The following is a 19,770-nucleotide window of genomic DNA, read 5'->3' as shown; positions in this document are numbered from 1 at the left end:
TCTCAGGCATCCAGGAAGGTAGACATGAGGGGCCTCCCAGAACCCCACCCACACTCCCCAGTTTGGCCTGTGGAGCTGCCTGGTGACCTGAGAATTGTGGACAGGACAATAGTAGGTGAGTATGAGAAGCACACAGTCATAAGTTCCAATGGTTCATGATGCGGAAATGTGGATGACTTGGCAAACACAGCAAGAGAGACGACAGCAAGTCCAGAAGAAACAGTGTATGGCTCAGAAGAGGCGGGACAGTGATGACAATGAACCAGAGCAGTCCCCACCAGCACTGTCCACCCACACCATTATTCTCACTGCCAAATCAGAGAGGCTCCTCCAGGAGAAGGGGACAGGGGAAACAGAGCATGGCTGTGGCTGCATTCTCTGCCCCCACACAGAAGGGGAAGTGCAAGATGAAAATTAAGTTCAGCTATAGATGTAAAAGGCTGTGTTGTTTCCACTTCTGAATTTGTGGCTTGAGATAAGTACCCACCACATGCATTGGTACCTTGTTACCCACACAGAGCTGTGCAAGGATACACTCCAAGCTGTGAACAGGAAGCCTGGGACTGGAGGTGGTGTGGGGTGGGGAGAATACTGGTTTACACATCTTTGAACTGGTTTTCTTGTTATAATGGCCATTGATAACTTTCATAACTCATATAAAATATGATTTAAAGATATGTATGTATAGCACATATCAGCAAGTTTTGGGAATGAAGCTATGGCTACAGATTCCCCTAGAAAACCCAGTCATCGTCCCAGGGGCATTGTGGTCACCACAGACCCGCAAGTGCATGTCCATGGAGAGTGTCGTGACTTGGCAGGACGCTGTGCCAGAGAAAGGCACACAAGCAGCACCTGATGCTTCTGTCAACTTCACAGAATTTTCTAAAAAATGCTTAGTAAAGAAGACCACCAAATCTGCTGAGAAGAGAGGATGCTGAAGACATGGCAAAAGCATAAAGCCTCTCTATGAAAGCCTTATTTCCTTCTGAAGGGGAAAGAAAGAGGGTCAGGAGTCCCAATACACTCAATAGCCTCCTTCGACCTTGTTCTTATTTTGTTCCGTCTATCCCCAGAAATCAAAGGAGAGCATCTTGGAGATGTTACAAAAGAATTGGGAGAATGTTGAATAGCACTGCAGGTGATAAGCAACCTTACAATAAGCCTACCAAGCTGAGGAAAATTTTGAAAATGGTATTGCTTTGCCACGTTAAAGCCTACCATAGGAGAAGAAGAAGTTGCCCTGAAGGCAATGTGGTATCTTAAGACTAGAACTGAGAGCAGAAAAGGGACATTAGTAGAAAAACTAGTGAAATTCAAATAAAGTCTTGGGTTTAATTAATAGCAATGTACCATTGTCAGTGTCTTAGTTTTGACAAATGTACCAAGGCAATGTAGAATTTGATTAGATTAGATAATCAACATCAAGGGAAACTGAATAAGGGGATAGATAAGAACTCTCTGTCCATTGTTTAATCATTTAAAATTATTCCAAATGAAAAGTTTATTTTTAAAAAACAGAGAGACTTGCCAACGATGAAAAGAGCAAGACCAAGGAAGAGGAAGATGAGGATGAAGTGGTTGACGATACAGTTGAGGAATTAGGTAGTCCTTTTGGGAAGCTGTATTGGCACCTGGAGTGACAATTTCCCAACTTAGAAGATGTTGTCTTCTCTGAAGGAATTAACTGCCCTACACACATCTCACTTAGTTTTTTAAACATTGAAATCATAAGGATGTGTAAGATAATTTTTTATAGTAAGCCTAGTATTAAGATTAAAACATTATGAACCTGTCTTTTAGAGGTATTTGCAATAGCCACTAACTTTGTATCTTACAGTATGGGGCTGTAAATTGACACAGAAATTTAAAGCAGGTCACATATAACACAAACTATATTTGGAGTGGTAGTTTTGTTTTTGATGCAACTTGTATTAACTCTTCTGTGAACTTAATACTAGCTTATAATTGCAAAAAAAAAAAGACCCTGCTGTTTATTTGACATTCTGAAGTCTTCTAAGTATATACAATCTTTTCAAATTTTAAATAAAAATGTGTGCTTTAAGGAAAAAATAAATATATGTGAACTGCTTCCAAAATATCTTGACCATTCTGAAAGGTAATATGATATTTCATTGTTGTCTGAATTGACATTTTTATTATTAAGTATTAACTTTATAATCAGGAACTTGAATAGAAAAATACACTTTAAGCCCACGCAAGAATACACAAACTGGAGAGGAGAGAAACCATCTGGACATGATGCTTAAATTTGGGTGGAGAGGACAAAGGAAGCACTTTCTACAGGAACAGAAGAGGTGCTTCTCCCAGGAGGGTACTCTGACAGGTGTGAGGTGTGGGAGGGGAAGGGCAGCAGATAGCCTTTCATACCAGGGTGTTGTATTGGTTTTTACATTTTTTAAACAAAAATAACTATTATTAGAATAATAATAATTGTAAAACTTTCAAAACAGTTTTAATTGAAAATTCCTTTTCATTCCCTAATTTCATATCCCAGAAGTAACCACTGGTAACTGCATACTTTTGGGCATTGTTCCAGACCCTTTCTATGCATATATATTAGAATAACTTTAACAGAAATAAATCATATTATACATACTATTGTATAATTTGCTTCTTTTTGTCATAAAACAATAGATCATGAACATTTTCTCACTCTTTGTGTATGTAGGCCTAATCCATTCTTTTGGGAAGTGCTATTGTATTTCATTTTATGGATAAATATTCAATTATTTATCCAAACACCTATTGATTTTCATTTACAGTGTTTCCAGGTTTTTGTATTATGGATGGTGCTGCCATATTGTTTGTGCTCTGATGAGCACAATCTTTACATCAAACCCTCTAGGCTTCCATCCTGGCATCTCCAAAGACTAACTATATTTTTGAACACATTATTTAACCTCCCTGAAACTCAGTGAATAATCACTGAGCAATAATATCTACTTTATACATATATTGCTGGGATTAAATGCACTTATACTAATGACTAAAAGAAAATGAACAAAAATGACTAGTTGTTCCCCTGATATCTGTGTGTTTGATGTGTGTGTGTCTACAGGTAGGGAGACAGAAAAAAGAGAGATATATAAAGAGAGAGAGAGGACTATAGGGATGGATGGATGGATGGATGGATGGATGGATGGATGGATGGATGGATGGATGGGTAGATGGATGGACAGATGGGTGAGTGGATGATAAATGGATGGGTAGATAGATAGATAACAAAGAGAGACAGAGACACCTGGTAGGTAACAAAGCCTAGCATCAAGGCATGGAGGAATTTTATAAATTAATGATCTTAAATGGACTTAAATTCCTTCCTTTTCCTTTTAAGTAAATAGGGAGCAGACAAAACACAGTAGCAATGGGAGTTTTACATTCAACTAAAGTATCTGCTTGAAGAGCCATTAAGCCCAGAGCAGTGCACCTGCAGTGACAATTTTCCAACTTAGAAGTGATGGAGTAAATGCCACTATTGTGGAGCTAAAGAGACATGGTTCCGGAAATGGAGTGGCAAGAACATTGAGAGAAAGTGGTCATGTCATTTTAACAGCATGTGCTAGCCAGAGAGGGTACAGCTCAGTGTAATCACAAATGTATCCCAGACTCTAGCCAAAGAGACTGTGAAATGCCCAAAGAAAAGCAAGATGTAACTCCATGTCCTAAGACTTTTAAAAATGATACAGCTACAGATGAGGGAGGCTCTGAGAATCCAAGCCTGATCAGACTGTAATCAATGGTCTTGTCAAGGAGTGGAGGCAGAGAACATCTCAAGAGGCCTGTGAGATAACAAAATATTTAAAAGCAGAAGCACATCCTTGCAGTCACCTTTGATTCATCCTCTAATTCAATCAGTTCTCGAATCTAGCAAACATTATGCCCTGTACAAAATTCCTGCCAGAGTGATCTTCCTACACCCCATTGTGGCACACCAAGCCCCATCATCCTCTGAGGCTTCCAGAACAAGGTATACAGTCATGGTGCAGCTTCAGAGTCCTCTCAAATCAGGTCCCAGCCTGATTTGTACCACTCCTCTCCACATGTCCTGCCCTCTGACCACACCATCACTGATCATTCAAGAGTCTCCATCCAGGAGGAATATTGCACCATCATCTGACTTGAACCCTGGGCCTGGAGTATAGGTGGGAGACGTCTGGAGTTAGGGGCCTATCTAGAATCCCCATTCCATTGGGAAATGGCCCCTGCAGGACTCCATCTGGCTCTGGTTAGATACCACTCACAAGATCCCACTCCTATACCCGGTCATTGGATGTTTCTATTCTCCTGTTCACAGGGACCAGCCCACAGGATGGAAACATCTCAAGCAAGACCAAATCAGGTCACTGTCTTCCTTGGGCTGGGGCTGGCAGTTCCCACCCTGCCTACCATGAGGAGAACCAGACTCTGGGCTCCAGGAGGGCAAGGGATTTCTGTCTGGCATACAGTGCATGCATGTTTGTTGAATTAATAATTGAATGTGACAGGATGGGATCGGAGCAAATAAAAGGACAAGCAGCACCAGTGTTCAGAGAGAATTTTAAGCATGCACCCTCAGACCTCCCCATTAAGTGTGCTCAAATGTTATATTTCTGTATTTCTGCTTATACTAGCTTTAGTTGGGATTTCTGTCACATACAACCAAAATGCAATTTCCTACCCATGACCAAAAAGCTCAAATCTCTTCCAGGTTCATCTCATATGCTGGTTCTCCCATGCAATCTTCCCCGATGCTCCCAGATCAAGTCACCCTTTATGCCTTATGAAGTTTCATTGCACATTATCTCAAACTTCTAGTAACATGTCTTATATTCTACCTTTATCTAAGGCAATTTATGTACAGAACTGCAGCGGACATCACTGGTGCCCACCCAGACACACCCCAGGATCCCTTTCACTGGCCCTGCCCCAGGGCCTGCAGGTGCTGGCTAAAGGCTCACACTCACAACCTTCCCTGGAACAATCAAAGCCCAGAGGTGCCCACAGGGCCCTGTTCCCACCCCATGGCCAATGCTGCTGGAGAACACAAGCCCGTAGGACCCTCGGTAGCATCACCTGTGTTCCCGGGGGTGAGGCCGATGTCTTGCCTGAGTAGGTCCATCCCTTCCTCCACCCCATCTCCCTAACTGCTTTATGAGCATCTCCCTTTCTCAATAAATAAAGTACTCACAAATCTCCATGTCAGGCCCTGCTTCTAAGGAACACTATCCAAAGCACCAAACATTCCATCTTCCCAAACAAATCTTTCAAAAACAAGACATATGTCGATTCTCCCTTCTGTCTCTTGTAGCACAGTGCCTACATGGGAATAGCATCCTCTAAGAAACAAACAGGAAGGAAATGCAAAAATAAAGACATGAAAGAGCAATTGAACAGAGTTAATAATTTCCAGTAAATGAAGAGGGGCACATGTTACAACATCAACCTGAAAACAGCACGAGGAAGCAAACTCCTAGAACAGGCTAAATCTTCAAAACAATTCAGAGAACAACCAAAAATGGCCTGGTTCTGTTTGTTTTGTTTTGTTTTTTAAGATCCATCCAGAGGAAAAGCTAGACATGAAAAAATTGGCAATGCCACGTTTTAGAAATTATTCTTTTATTAATTCTCTTCATTGTTTCCCAAACTCCTCAACTCATCTGTGATGAAACAGACACTTTGATCTCAATTGCAATATTACTGCAATGCCTTCAGGTTTAAGTGTGGGATCTGCAACAAACCCATTTTTTAAGGAGGTGTTTTGTGTTTGCGTTTTTTTTTTTTTTCCTTCAAGGCTTGGCTCACTCTCCAAAGAAAGCCTTCTGCCACAAGAAGAAAAGAGAAAAAATGAAGAAAAAGAAACAAAATAGGGCCTTGCAAATTGAAGTACATCTCTATTTCAAGGGTTCTCTCTGGTATGACACCCCCCCCAATCAATGACCTAGGCTATTATCTTGGGAGAACTGTACACAGTTGATCCTTGAATCACGTGGGTTTAAATTGCATTTACACTCAGATTTTCTTCTGCCTCTTCCACCCCTAGACAGCAAGACCAGCCCCTCTTCTTCCTCCTCCTCCTCAGCTACTCAGTGTTAAGACAACAAGGGTAAAAACATTCATGATGATTACTTCCACTGAATGAATAGTAACTATATTTTTTCTTCCTTATGATTTTATTAATAGCATTTTATTTTATATATTGTATTCTTACATATTGTAAGAGTACAGTATATAATATGTATAACAAACACAGTATGTGTTAATTTTTTATATTATCAGTAAGGTTTCTTATCAACAGTAACCTATTAGTAGTTAAATTTTGGGGAAGTCAAAAGTATTCCTTGGTGGTACATATGCACCATGGAATACTATGCAGCCATAAAAAAGAATGAGATAATATCCTTTGCAAGGACATGAATGGAACTGGACACCATTATTCTTAGCAAACTGATGCAGGAACAGAAAACCAAAAACTGCATGTTCCCACTTGTAAGTGGAAGCTAAATAGTGAGAACACATAGAAGGGAACAACACACACTGGGGCCTATTAGAGGGTGGAGGGTAAAGCAGGGGGATGACAGGAGAAATAACAAATGGGTACTAGGCTTAATACCTGAGTGATTAAATAATCTGAACAACAAAAATTATATGTAAATTTTTGACTATGCAGGGAGTCAGCACCCCTAACTTCAACATTGTTCAAAGGTCAACTGTAATCGCTAGGATATTTTGTGAGAAGAAACTTCCAGACTATGTATAACTAAAAAAGCCTTCCCCACTTTGCAGAATTTGTGGACTCTATAATATTCCTGGCCTCCCAACATCATACTCAATTGCAAACTCCTCTCCCCCGCTTCAGCCTGTGAGGGGTTAAGTGCTTAGCCATTTCATGGTCTCTCTGTATAGGTACATCTCTGATGTGCATGAAGGTACAGGCGTAACTCCTTCCCAGGACAATTCATGCACATTTTCACAGAAACCCTCACACAGAAATATCACACTGTCTGGTTTTAATATTCACTTCTTCTTCTCCGCCCTGAGTTCCTAGTTCTCAGTGTGGGACAATGTTTTCCTATTAAGCATTTTCCCCTAAGCCTCATTACCTCTCTGTGGTAGAAAATCATTGCAGTTCTTTGGCTGTTTTAGCAGGAAAGGAAATTAATTTACAAAAGAGGACAAAATAATCTCCAAATAACAAATCCCTCTGAACTTGGAATTTGGCACTTCACAATCAAGTCAGATGAGAGGAGGGGAGTCTATCACTGCTCAACAATTTACAGGAGTGTCTGAAACTGCCTTGAAATTAACAAACATATAAAATGGTGGAAAGAAGGGGAGCCAGTAGGAAGCTTTGGTCCCAGAAAACACCACCATGAAATGCCATTAATGAAGATAACTGGATAGCACTCAGGACAGGAGGATGGCAATAGAGGATGTTCAATTAAATATGAAATCTAACAGAAAAAGGTTTACCATCACTTCCACTATAAATCAATGACTGCTAATTATTATATCCAACAAGCATGCCAAGTTACTCTAAACATTGTCTCTCTTTATCCTACGTCCTATTTAATGGACTGAGAGTAACTGGCAGCAACAGGAAATCTTCAGAAATTAAGTCTACATGAAAGCCTAAGTCATAAATATAGGAAATACTCATGGTCCTTTTATCAGCAGTCCAGGCAAACAACAAAAGTTTTTATACTGTCTTTATTATAAAAGGGATTATTATAAAAGGGCCAAAGATAGATGGCCCTTGATATATCTAAGGAAGTTGCCCCTAAATTCGACAACAGTACTGTATCATGTGGTTCCTCATAAGCAGTGTACTCTAGCATAAGCAGAAAATAGCAAAATCAGGTAATACTTGTCCCTACACAGCCTCCCAGGTCTTTCCAAACTGGGAGAACTATGCTAAACCCCCAAAATAGAGATCAAGGCAGTAAATTACACTAATAAGTGTTGAAGTAGTATGAACTCAAACATTTACTAATCTTGTGATCTAGAATAAGTCACTTAATCCCTCCGAGCCATAGTTCAGTTCCCCATGGTGTTGTGAAATTTCAATGAGATCATGGATATAAAATGTCAAACCCACTACAGACACTTGTTGAACTTATATTTTTTCTCATTTTCTGGTATATACTTGAAACAGGTCTAAAGGATGAGATTCCAAGGCCTGAAGGAAAGACTCCGTCTCCCTGTCCCTTGGACGGTGCAGGGAAGAACTTACTCACTCAGTAGAAGAAATGGGGCCAAAGAAACTTTTCTGCCCTTGTTCCAGAGCCCCAGTCCTTGGGGTCAGTTCATCAAGGTGGCAAACCTGTAGCCATGATTAAACAACATATGGGGACACCAAGAGGCCCCCCAGAACCAGCATCAGGATAGCCAGCCTCCAGCATGAGAGACAACTTATGGAAGTGCCAAGAATCTGGATGCAACGGCCTCCTCTGGGAGTAAAATGGGTGGAATCAGTGGTAGAGGGGCCAGCTGGCCTCTGCCCAGTTCCCTACCTAGGAGGGACTCTGTAGTCAAAGCAGAAACAGCAGGACCTGAGAACATGAATTCAGCCTCATTAGGGGTATTATCCTATTCAAAGATGTAGGGCATGGTGAAGGGAAAGTGCTTCCGGGCCTTCAGTTGTACCTGGGATAAGAAACAACTAGCAATTGACAGGGTCCAGTGGGTCAGAAAGGTCTCTTGCGACAGAGCAGGTGGAGACCTCAGGCTGTCCTTTCTCCACGATTCATTTAGTCATCAGACAGTCAGTGAGCACCTTTCCTGAGCTCCCTACAAGCCCACACTTTGCCCCTGTCTGCCATAGTCACAGTGGACAGTGAAGCTGACCTGTGCCCACAGTCCTAGAGTGGGACTCCTCCCCTTCTGACCCCTGAGGCTTCTCCAGCTCAGCCTCCACCAGAGGGGAGCTGGCCATTGTGCTCCCTTCAGCCCTTTCTCTTTCTCAGCATGATAAGGAAATTAGGACATGACATTTATAGTGGTTTCTCGTAAGCTTGACCCACTGGAGTAACCTCCAGGCTCCCTGGCAAAATTGATTCCAGGCCCTCAAAGTGGATGGCCACAGTCCTGATGTGGTTACTCAGGGCACACAATGCCCAAGCCTCTGGGCAGCCTCTTTCTTTCAACACCCGTTATACTCATATCTTGTTTTCCAAATATTTATTCTTATTTTAATTTTAACCCAAATCATTTCCCAAGTCAGACTGTAAGCCATGGTGTCAAACAGTTTGCACCTGCTGTGCAAGTCCTGCACTCCAGGTGTAAGTTCCTTACACCTGGGCACCCTGACCACTTGACTCTCTAATTGGCTGTGCCAACTCCCTTTCCCAACCCTTCCTATTCTAGCAAGCTCCTACTAGCCTGACCTCCCCAGCACTCTCCTCTGGAAACTTATAAGCTGCCGATGCTCATTCCTTTCAAAGTTTATGAGGATATATCCAACTTCAAAGAGGTGAGTTACATAAACACCATATCTTTAAAAAGTTTAAAATAGATGCTCAGGATTTCTCTTTTCAAATGGGGCAGGTGGGGATTAACTGCAGTTTTGACCCCAAGGGACCATCTTGGTCTGGTTTGGGCTCATGCATGTAGTCTGACTACTCTAAGCTACCCAAACATTCAGTGGTAGCACAAGGAAAGCCCCTTCACATCCCAGCACTTTACAAACTCTAATAAAAAAGATTCATTGAGATTAATGGAAAATGCCCTTTCTCCCATTGAGGAGTGCAGAACAGGGTAGGCATGGGAAGCATCAATTTGAAATGGATCCAGCAAGAACCACTGGACTCTTTAGTGCAAGCAACAGAAATTGATTCTAATTAAAGCTGGGGAACTGTTGGAAGGAATCTGGCAACTCACAGAATCACTGTGTATCAGTTCCTTTTCAGGTTGCCGCAAAGACTGGGTAATTTATAAAGGAAAGAGGTTTAATTGACTCACAGTTCCGCATGGCTGGGAAGGCCTCAGGAAACAATCATGGTGGAAGGGGAAGCAAACACATCCTACTTCACGTGGCGGCAGGAGAGAGAAGTGCTGAGCAAAGCAGCAAAAGCCCCTTATAAAACCAATAGATCCCTTGAGAACTCACTTACTATCACAAGAACTGCATGGGGCAACCGTCCCCATGATCTAATCACCTCCCATGAATTCCCTCCCCCAACACGTGGGGATTACAATTCAGATTACAATTCAAGATGAGATTTGGGTGACGACACAGAGCCAGACCATATGACACTGCCAAAGCTACAGAATGAAGCTGGGATATGAGGCAGCTCCAGGGGTTTGGAGAACAAACTACAGAAATAACTTTAGAGTAGAAATGGTGTGGCCAGAGGGTCCTCCAGCCTCACACACCCCATGAATGCTTTCCAGCCAGGTCTTCGGTCCTCAAATTTTTAGAACCCCACAAGAAAGCATTTAAGTGGCCAGATTAGGTCTTGGTGTTCCCCCTGGTTGTATTAGGCAGCTAAGAAGACATATCTGGCCCCTTTGGCTTCTGTAAATAGGATAATCCCCCCAGACTACACATAAGGGCAAGATGGAGCTCCCAAAATGAAATCAGAGAGCAGTAGGAAGGAGGAAAGGATGAATGTTCTCCCCAGCAAAAATGCAGAAAAGATGTCTTGACACCCTGAGCCCACCTGGTAGGGTTGCAGCCCATCTAGAACACCCTGAATCCCAGACTGGGTTGGTATGGCAAGACCCCAAGCCTACTTTGCAGGCCATGCGCTCCCTGCACCCATGCTGAAGGTCAGCAGCCACCCATTCCCAGGTAACTCTTCCCCCAAGCTTGGGAGAGGAGAGGTTAATGGAAAGCCAGGCTGGGGATGTCTATAAGCCTGTTCTGGCTCCCCAGGGTGAACACGACATGGAGAGGCAGCCTCTGCAAACCTGGATGTCACCTACCAAGGTGAGACAAGCTGCAAGTAAGGACCTTCCCCAAATTGAGCTACTTTTAACTAAAGCAAGAATGGAACATGTGAAACTCCTCCTAACAGAGTCGGGAAATGTGCCAGCTAGTCAGGGCCATGATGGCAAAACCCAGCAAGCGGACAACAAAGGCAAACTTACTGTCTCAGGGCCAATAACCTCTAGAAACCCCTCTGACCCCTGCTGGGTCAGGTCACCCTGGGCCTCTCCTGGATTCCACATGTTCCTTTGTAAATATTACTGCAGTTTGAATTTTACTTCCATGAGTAACTTTTTACTAATGACAGTCTCTCTCATGGCACCATAATCTCCTCAAAGATAGGAATGCCAGGGGTAAGTCACAAACTACCTGTCCCTCATCCACAGGTACCCTGCTACACTAAACCCATATGAACACACTAAACTGAACCCATATGAACACACTAAACTAAACCCATATGAATACACTAAACAATACTATACCCATCTGTTGCCTCAAGGACCCTTGGTGACACCTGTGATAGTTAATTTTACGTGTCCATTTGACTGGGCCACAGAATGTCCAGACATTTGGCTGAATATTAATCTGGGTGTGTCTGTGAGGATGTTTCTGGATGAGATTAGCATTTGGATCAGTAACTAAGTAAGGTAGATCACCCCCACTAACATGGGTAAGCCTCATCCCATCAGTTGAAGACCTGAACAACATAAAGAAGCTGAGGGTCCAGGTGGGGTGGCTCATGCCTGTAATCCCAGCACTTTGGGAGGCTGAGGCAGGCAGATCACCTGAGGTCGAGAGAAGACCAGCCTGACCAACATGGAGAAACCCCGTTCCTACTAAAAATACAAAATTAGTCAGGCATGGTGGTGCATGCCTGTAATCTCAGCTACTCGGGAGGCTGAGGCAGAAGAATCACTTGAACCTGAGAGCCAGAGGTTGCGGTGAGCCAAGATCGTGCCATTGCACTCCAGCCTAAGTAATGAGAGTGAAACTCCATCTCAAAAAAAAAAAAAGGAGCTGAGGAAGAGGGAACTTTGTCTGCCTATGTTGAGCTGGGACACTGGTCTTTTCCAACCTTCAAACTTGAACTGAAACATCTTTCAGACTGGAACTGACACCGCTGGCTCTCCTGGGTCTCCTGTTTGCTGACTACATATCTTGGGATCTGTCAGCCTCCAAGAGTGCCTGAGTCAATTCCTTATAATGAATCTCTTTCTCTATGTGTATGCATACTGATTCTGCTTCTCTGAAGAACCCTGACTGATGCAACACTTCTCAGCAACACTCCTGCCCTGTCCTGGCCAAACTGGACCCTCCCCTGGGAAACTTTGGCCCTCTCTGTGACCTGGCAAATAAAAGGAACAAGATGAGATGCAGCAGGGTCTCCAGGGTGTTGCTCCAGTGCCTTGACAGCACCTGCTTGGAGGTGTTCAGGGCAATGAGTTGGCAAGGGTATCCACCTGTGCACCCACTCGCTGATCCTGATGGAGCACATTTCCATCATCCAGGAGAGTTCCCTGTGCACTGCCAGCCAGTCTCCCACCTGCTCCCACCCGAGGCAACCACTGGTCTGCTTTCCATAGCTCAAGATCAGATTCACTTTTTCCAGGGTTTCATAGACATAAAATGATACATAATGTACTCTTTTTCTGGTCTGGCTTCTTTTGCTCAACATGATGTTTTTGCGATTCATCTTTGTCACTGTGTGTATCACCAGATTGTTTTCTTTAATTGCTGTCTACTTTTCTATTACTGAGAACATCACTATTTGTTTATTCACCTGTCAATGAACATTTGCATCATTTTCAGCTTTTTGCTATTTCGATTAAAGCTGTGCTAAACATTCATGTCCAAGTCATTGTGTGGATATGTTTTTTCATTTCTTTTGGGTAATTTTTTTTTTTTTTTTAGACAAGGTCTCACTCTGTCACCCAGGCTGGAGTGCAGTGGCACAATCTCGGCTCATTGCAACCTCCACCTTCTCGGTTCAAGCAATTCTTGTGCCTCAGCCTCCTAAGTAGCTGAGACTACAGGCATGTGCCACCACTCCCAGCTAATTTTTGTAGTTTTTGGTAGAGACGGGGTTTCACCACATTGGCCAGGCTGGTCTCAAACTCCTGACCTCAAGTGATCCGCCTGCCTCAACCTCCAGAAGTGCTGGGATTACAGGTGTGAGCCACCATGCCCAACCTCTTCTGGGTCAATATTTAGGAGCAGAATAGCAAAGTCCTAAGGTAATTTTATGCTTAGCTTTCCAAGAAACAGACAAACTGTCCTCTGAAGTAGTTGCGCTATCTTCCATTCTCACTAGCAAAGTTGGCAAAGTTTTAACATCACTCTGCCCACACAGACAGGTGGTGAGGTGTTCAGGTGCTGCCTGCAGGATGAAGAGTCAGGAAAAGGTTGTGATCATATCATAGTACAGCAGGCCTTCCCTGGCCAGGTCTAGAGTCCTCTCTTTACTAAAGCTTTCTAAGCTTTCTCTAGCCTTCAACACTGAGCTCCCCTCTGCATTTGCTGTGGGCATGAGGGCACATATCCACACAGCACAGCCATGCTAAGGTAGAGAGAGCACTATACATTTCCACCAGCCGTGGCTCAAGGGCTGGACCTCACCCTACCGACGTGTGTGTCTCTCCCCTTGCCCCCACCCCTAAGAATCTCTCACCTGCCTTGCAATAACAATTGGTGCTACATGTTGGTGAACATCCAAATGAATGAATCAATGGATTGAATCTGGTTTAATTGCTTCTATCATGGCCACACCAGCCTCACGGAATTGGAGCACTGCATTCCACCCATGGGTGCACCATTGTGAGCACTGACCTCACACAGGGAAAACATTTCTTTTGATCTTTTGAGAACTTTCCCACTTGTTGCTGGTGGCTTGAGGAGGGAGGAGGGGCTTCTGTAGACCGTGCTATTAACCCAGGCCTTCACCCTGAGAACTCAGAGAGAGGCTCAGTAGTGGAGGTGCATGGAAGCTGGCAAGGAGTTCTGTGTGTGGTGTCCAGGCCTGCAGTGAAGGGCTCCAGGGCCAGTCTCATGAGCCTCAGAAGTAGGCCCTGCCTGTTTGAATGGCAGTACATCCTAAGCCCAGATTTCTTCTCTGAACAGAACAGAGTGATAATAACACATTCACAGTATTGCTCTGAGGACAGAATGAGATAATGTACATGCAAGTGCTTTGAAAACACTAAATTGCTCCCCAAACGCAAGCCTCAATTATCATGCGGCACTGGGTTCTCCTCTGAGCCTGCCCCTGCCTCCCTTCACAGCTGGCACCACCAGGCACATTAGCTGTGCCCAACAAGTCTCCCACATCTGTCAGTCCGGGAGCTATGAGCAGACCCCTTGTAGAGCCCACCAGGGACCATGGTATCATGAGCACAGTGAAGCCCAGACCAGTGAGGAGGACTCCTGCCACTCAGGTCCTGAGGCAAAGGAAAGCGAGTGGCTCGTGGCCAAATACCTCAGGACCCACGGATCACCATCTGTCCTCCCTCCCTTCTGCTTTTCTTCCTTCCTTCCTTCCTTCCTCCCCTTCCTCCTTCCTTCTTTCCTTCCTTCCTTTTACCTTACCTCCCTCCCTCTTTACTTCCTTCCTTCTTTTCTGCCTTTCATCAGTTTTTCCCTCTTTCACTCCTTCCTTCTCACCTTCCTTCCCTCCTTCCTTTTTTCCTTCCCTGCTTCTTTCCCTCCCTTCTTCCTTTCTTTCTTCCTTTCTTCTATCTTTCCTTCCTCCCTCTATTCCCTTCTTCCTTCTTCTTTTCCCTTCCTCCAGCCTTCCCTCCCTCCTTCTTTCCTTCCTTCCTTCCTAAGGACAAAAAGGATGGAAGGAAGAAAAGAGAGAGAGAGGGAAGGAGGGAAGGAAAAGGGGGAAAAAGGAAGGAAGAAAAGAAGAAAGAAAAGAATGAAGGAGAGAAGAAGAAAGGAAGGAAGGAAGGAAAGAAGAAAATAAGGAAGAAAGAAGAGCAGAAGAAAGGAAGGAAAGAAGGAGGAAGGGAATGAAGGAAGAAAGGCAGAGGGAGGGAGGACAGAGGGTGGTCTGTGGATCCTGAGGTCTATGGCTTGGGCCATTAGCTCTCCTTTGGTCAGGCCTCCTCACTGGTCTAGGTTTCACTGTGCCCATGGTACAAGGGTCCCTGGTAGGCTCCTACAGGGGTCTGTCACTCCTCCCCTCCTTCCTTCCCTACCCAGCATTCCTTTCCAGCATCCCCGGGTTTGTTGCTCTCCCCTACAAAGTTGCTTAGCATCTGGTGTCTGGATGGAAGTGATATTCCCCTACAGCCTTCTTTCCCAATTTCCACCTTGCTTCTCTACTTAAGGAGACAACCTGAAGCTGCCAGTCCCTAAAAATCAGAAAAAGCACCAGCTCAGCTGCATAGAACTCCCAAGCACCTGGCAAAAGTTACAACTGTCCAAAAGCTCCACTTGGAAATGATGCCCAGAGAAGTAACATTGCCTGGAGCCATGTCAGCTTAATAAGTGGAGAGGGAGGGAAGAAAACATCATCACAGATGTGTCCAGCACAACATGGCCTCAAGGCACACTAACAGCTCTTAGGGGGGATCCTAGAATGCAAGATGGTGGCTCAAGAGAAACCAACTTGCATCAAGGTGGCACCCTTGCCCCAGGGAGACTGAGTGTCTCAAGCACTGAGCAGGGCTATGACAACTGAACACTATGCTCAGGTTTGGGAGGTACTGGGTTTGGAGAGAAATTTAAAAATTTCTGAAATCACTTAGTACTACCCTTTCAGATTCCATTTCCTCCTAACCCTCTACATCCATCCTTAATTCAACACACAATTGTTAATCCCTACTCTGGGACAAGCTAGTGAAGCAATGCTGAGTGAGACTTGGTTCCTATGCTTAAACCACTCATGGTTTACAGGGAAAGATAGGCACACAAATAGATAATTTTAAAATAATATGCTAAGTGTTCTGCTGGGCATAAGAAGCAGGTTCTGTGTGAGCCTAAGAAGAGCTGCCCAACCCAGCCAGGGAAGTCTGGAAGAATGATCTGTGTTGCTGATGCCTGAACTGTAGGTTATTTATTTAATTCCACTGCTGTAACTGTATCATGGATTCCAGGACATGTTCTTGGAGGCAGTTGAAACTTAGAGGGCCTATGGCTTTCTTCATGGGAACCAGCTACAGCTTTCAGCCACCAAAAAAAAAAAAAAAAAAAGAAGTTTCTGACCTTTTCTTTCATATGCAACTGGCTTTCTGGTCCCAAGGATTCCACTGCTGAATTATCTCTTCACTCCAACCCTTCCTTCCTTTCTCCACTGCCACTACCTTACTCCCAGGTGTTGGCCATCACCTCTCTGCCAAGTGAAGAAACCAGTCATCTTTCCTAAGACTCCCATCCCTTTTCTCACTTACCCTCCAATGCACCTGCCACACAGTGGACAGGGTGACTTTTGCTCACTTCCATCTGAGCTAGCCAGACTTGTGTTCAAACCTCTACTAAGGCTCTCATAGCTTTTCAAAAAAACTCTAACCTCCTGACACCAGACCCCTGATGATCTCCCCATCCTCCACTCTTACCACTCCCAACCTTGAGTCCAAAGCAACTCTCCAAATCCATGGGGTTATTTCTTGTCCATATGTATAAGACTACTCCTTCACCTCGATTCTCCTGGTCACACCTTGCCCCAAAGGTAGAAGTACCCACTACATTCCTTGAGTCATTACTTCACCCTAGTCAGCCTTCTATGTGTATAACATTTTGTTGCTTTTGTATGCAACTTGTCTCTCTCCTTTTTACATTATGAGATGAAAACAAGCCCTATATCTTATTTCTCACTCTAGCAGCAACACCTAATATAGGGCATGCAGAAATTACTTAAAGAGTCCTTGTATCTAACTGGAAGAGGATTTACACATGGCAGAATGAGGACTTCCATAAATAAGCCCCTCCATAAAAGAAATTTAAAAATCACAAGCATTCCTATACAGCAATAACAGGAAAACAGAGAGCCAAATCATGAGTGAACTCCCATTCACAATTGCTACAAAGAGAAAAAATACCTAGGAATGCAACTTAAAAGGGATATGAAGGATTTCTTCAAGGAGAACTACAAACCACTGCTCAAAGAAATAAGAGAGGACACAAACAAACGGAAAAACATTCCATGCTCATGGATAAGAGGAATTAATATCATGAAAATGGCCATACTGTCCAAAGTAATTTATAGATTCAATGCTATCCCCATCAAGCTACCATTGACTTTCTTCACAGAATTGGAAAAAACTACTTTAAATTTCATATGGAACCAAAGAAGAGCCCACATAGCCAAGACAATCCTAAGCAAAAAGAACAAAGCTGGAGGCATCATGCTACCTGACTTCAAACTACACTACAAGGCTACAGTAACCAAAACAGCATGCTACTGGTACCAAACAGAGATATAGACCAATGGAACAGAATAGAGGCCTCAGAAATAATGCCACACATCTACAACAATCTGATCTTTGACAAACCTAACAAAAACAAGCAATGGGGAAAGGAATCACTATTTAATAAATGGTGTGGAGAAAACTGGCTACCCATATGCTGAAAGCTGAAACTGGATCCCTTCCTTACACCTTATACAAAAATTAATTCAAGATGCATTAAAGACTTAAACATAAGACCTAAAACCATAAAAACCCTAGAAGAAAACCTAGACAATACCATTCAGGACATAGGCGTGGGCAAAGACTTCATGTCTAAAACACCAAAAACAATGGCAACGAAAGCCAAAATTGACAAACTGGATCTGAATAAACTAAAGAGCTTCTGCACAGCAAAAGAAGCTATCATCAGAGTGAACAGGCAACCTACAGAATGGGAGAAAAATTTTGCAATCTATCCATCTGCAAAGGGTTAATATCCAGAATCGACAATGAATTGAAACACATTTATAAGAAAAAAACAACCCCATAAAAAAATGGGCAAAGGATATGAACACCCACTTCTCAAAAGAAGACATTTATACAGCCAACAAACATATGAAAAAAGCACATCATCACTGATGATTAGAGACATGTAAATCAAAACCACAATGAGACACCATCTCACGCCAGTTAGAATGGCGATCATTGATAAGTCAGGAAACAACAGGTATTGGAGAAGATGTCGAGAAAAGGAATGCTTTTACACTGTTGGTGGGAGTGTGAATTTGTTCAACCATTGTGGAAGACAGTGTGGCGATTCCTCAAGGATCTAAAACTAGAAATACCATTTGACCCAGCAATCCCATTACTGGTTATATACTCAAAGAATTATAAATCATTCTATCATAAAGACACATGCATATGTATGTTTATTGTGGCACTGTTCACAATAACAAAGACTTGGAACCAACCCAAATGCCCATCAATGATAGCCTGGATAAAGAAAATGTGACACATATACACCATGGAATACTATGTAGCCAGAAAAAAGGATGTCCTTTGCAGGGACATAGATTACACTGGAAACCATCATTCTCAGCAATCTAACACAAGAACAGAAAACCAAACACCACATGGTCTCACTCATAAATGGGAGTTAAACACAGAGAACACATGGACACAGGGAGGGGAACATCACACACTGGGGCCTGTTGGGGGTGGGGGGCTAGGGGAGGGATAGCATTAGGAGAAACATCTAACGTAGATGACGGGTTGATGGGTGCAGCAAACCACCATGGCACAGGTATACCTATGTAACAAACCTGCAAGTTCTGCACATGTACCCCAGAACTTAAAATATAATAAATAAATAAAAAAAAAACTTTTTCACAACTCTGAAAATTAACTAAAGCCATATAACAACCTAAGGAGTAGTTACTCAAAAAATCCCAGCTAATCCTTGGTAAGAACATCAGGATTTATGGTACTTTAACTAGATCTACTCTCACCACCTCCTCCCCAGTTCCAGAGTAGCCTTAAAAAACAGCAATCCCTCAACCCGGGTAGTTATGAAGACCATCTTCCTTGCAGCTATAAGATGGGGTGGGAACTGAGTTTGGAGCTTCTTAAAAAGTTCCATTCTCCAGGGCATTGTCACAATTTGACGTGTTTCACAGCTCCCTGGAAGATCCTTACTCATAGGGTGTTGTCATTATTTTACTTGGCTTACAGCTCACTAGGTAGGAAAAGCCCTGTCCTTACAGCATTTGTTAAAAACAATTAGAAGCAATTGTTTGGCATCACAAATACCTGAGTCTATAATAACAGTTAGGAAAAACAACAGCCTGGCCAAAACCTTAAAAGGAAAATGGAGAGAAAGATGCCCATAGGGACATTGGGAAATCTCTGATCTATTCCTGGATATTTAGAAGGATGCACCTGGAAAAGATCTCAGCCCCAATATCTTACCTCTGGCTGGCCTTGAGACTGTATACAAGTAGAAAGTAAAGGATACAGAGAGTTATAAGTACCTACATGAGCATCTAAAGCATGCCCCATCATAGGAATCCCCAGGAAAGGGTAAAAATTATATTGACTAAAGGCATCTAAAGAGATATCTGGCCAGATACGGTGGCTCACACCTGTAATCCCAGGACTTTGGGAGGCTGAGGTAGGTGGATCACCTGAGGTCAGAAGTTTGAGACCAACCTGACCAACAAGGCAAAACCCCAGCTCTACTGAAAATATAAAAATTAGCTGGACATGGTGGCATGCACCTGTAATCCCAGCTACTCAGGAGGCTGAGGCAGGAGAATCGCTTGAACCCGGGAGGCAGAGGTTGCAGAAAGCCAAGATCATGCCACTGTACTTCAGCCTGGGTGACAGAGAGTGAGACTCCACCTCAAAAAAAAAAAAAAAAAGCAGAAAGAAATATATGACCAATTATTAGTTGAC

The 19,770-nt window shown here is 43.3% G+C and overlaps 1 protein-coding gene across 1 annotated transcript in view; it reads right to left on the bottom strand.

The window, feature by feature from the left end:
- Positions 1 to 19,770, bottom strand: part of GRID1 (glutamate receptor, ionotropic, delta 1) — a 786,384-nt gene that overhangs the window by 360,065 nt on the left and 406,549 nt on the right. The window lies entirely within an intron of this gene.

This window comes from Colobus angolensis, unplaced genomic scaffold (genome assembly GCF_000951035.1).
Source record: "Colobus angolensis palliatus isolate OR3802 unplaced genomic scaffold, Cang.pa_1.0 Scaffold307, whole genome shotgun sequence".
Taxonomy (NCBI): domain Eukaryota; kingdom Metazoa; phylum Chordata; class Mammalia; order Primates; family Cercopithecidae; genus Colobus; species Colobus angolensis.
Note: the sequence above shows the minus strand (reverse complement) of the source record. Positions and strands in the feature narration are given on the sequence as shown.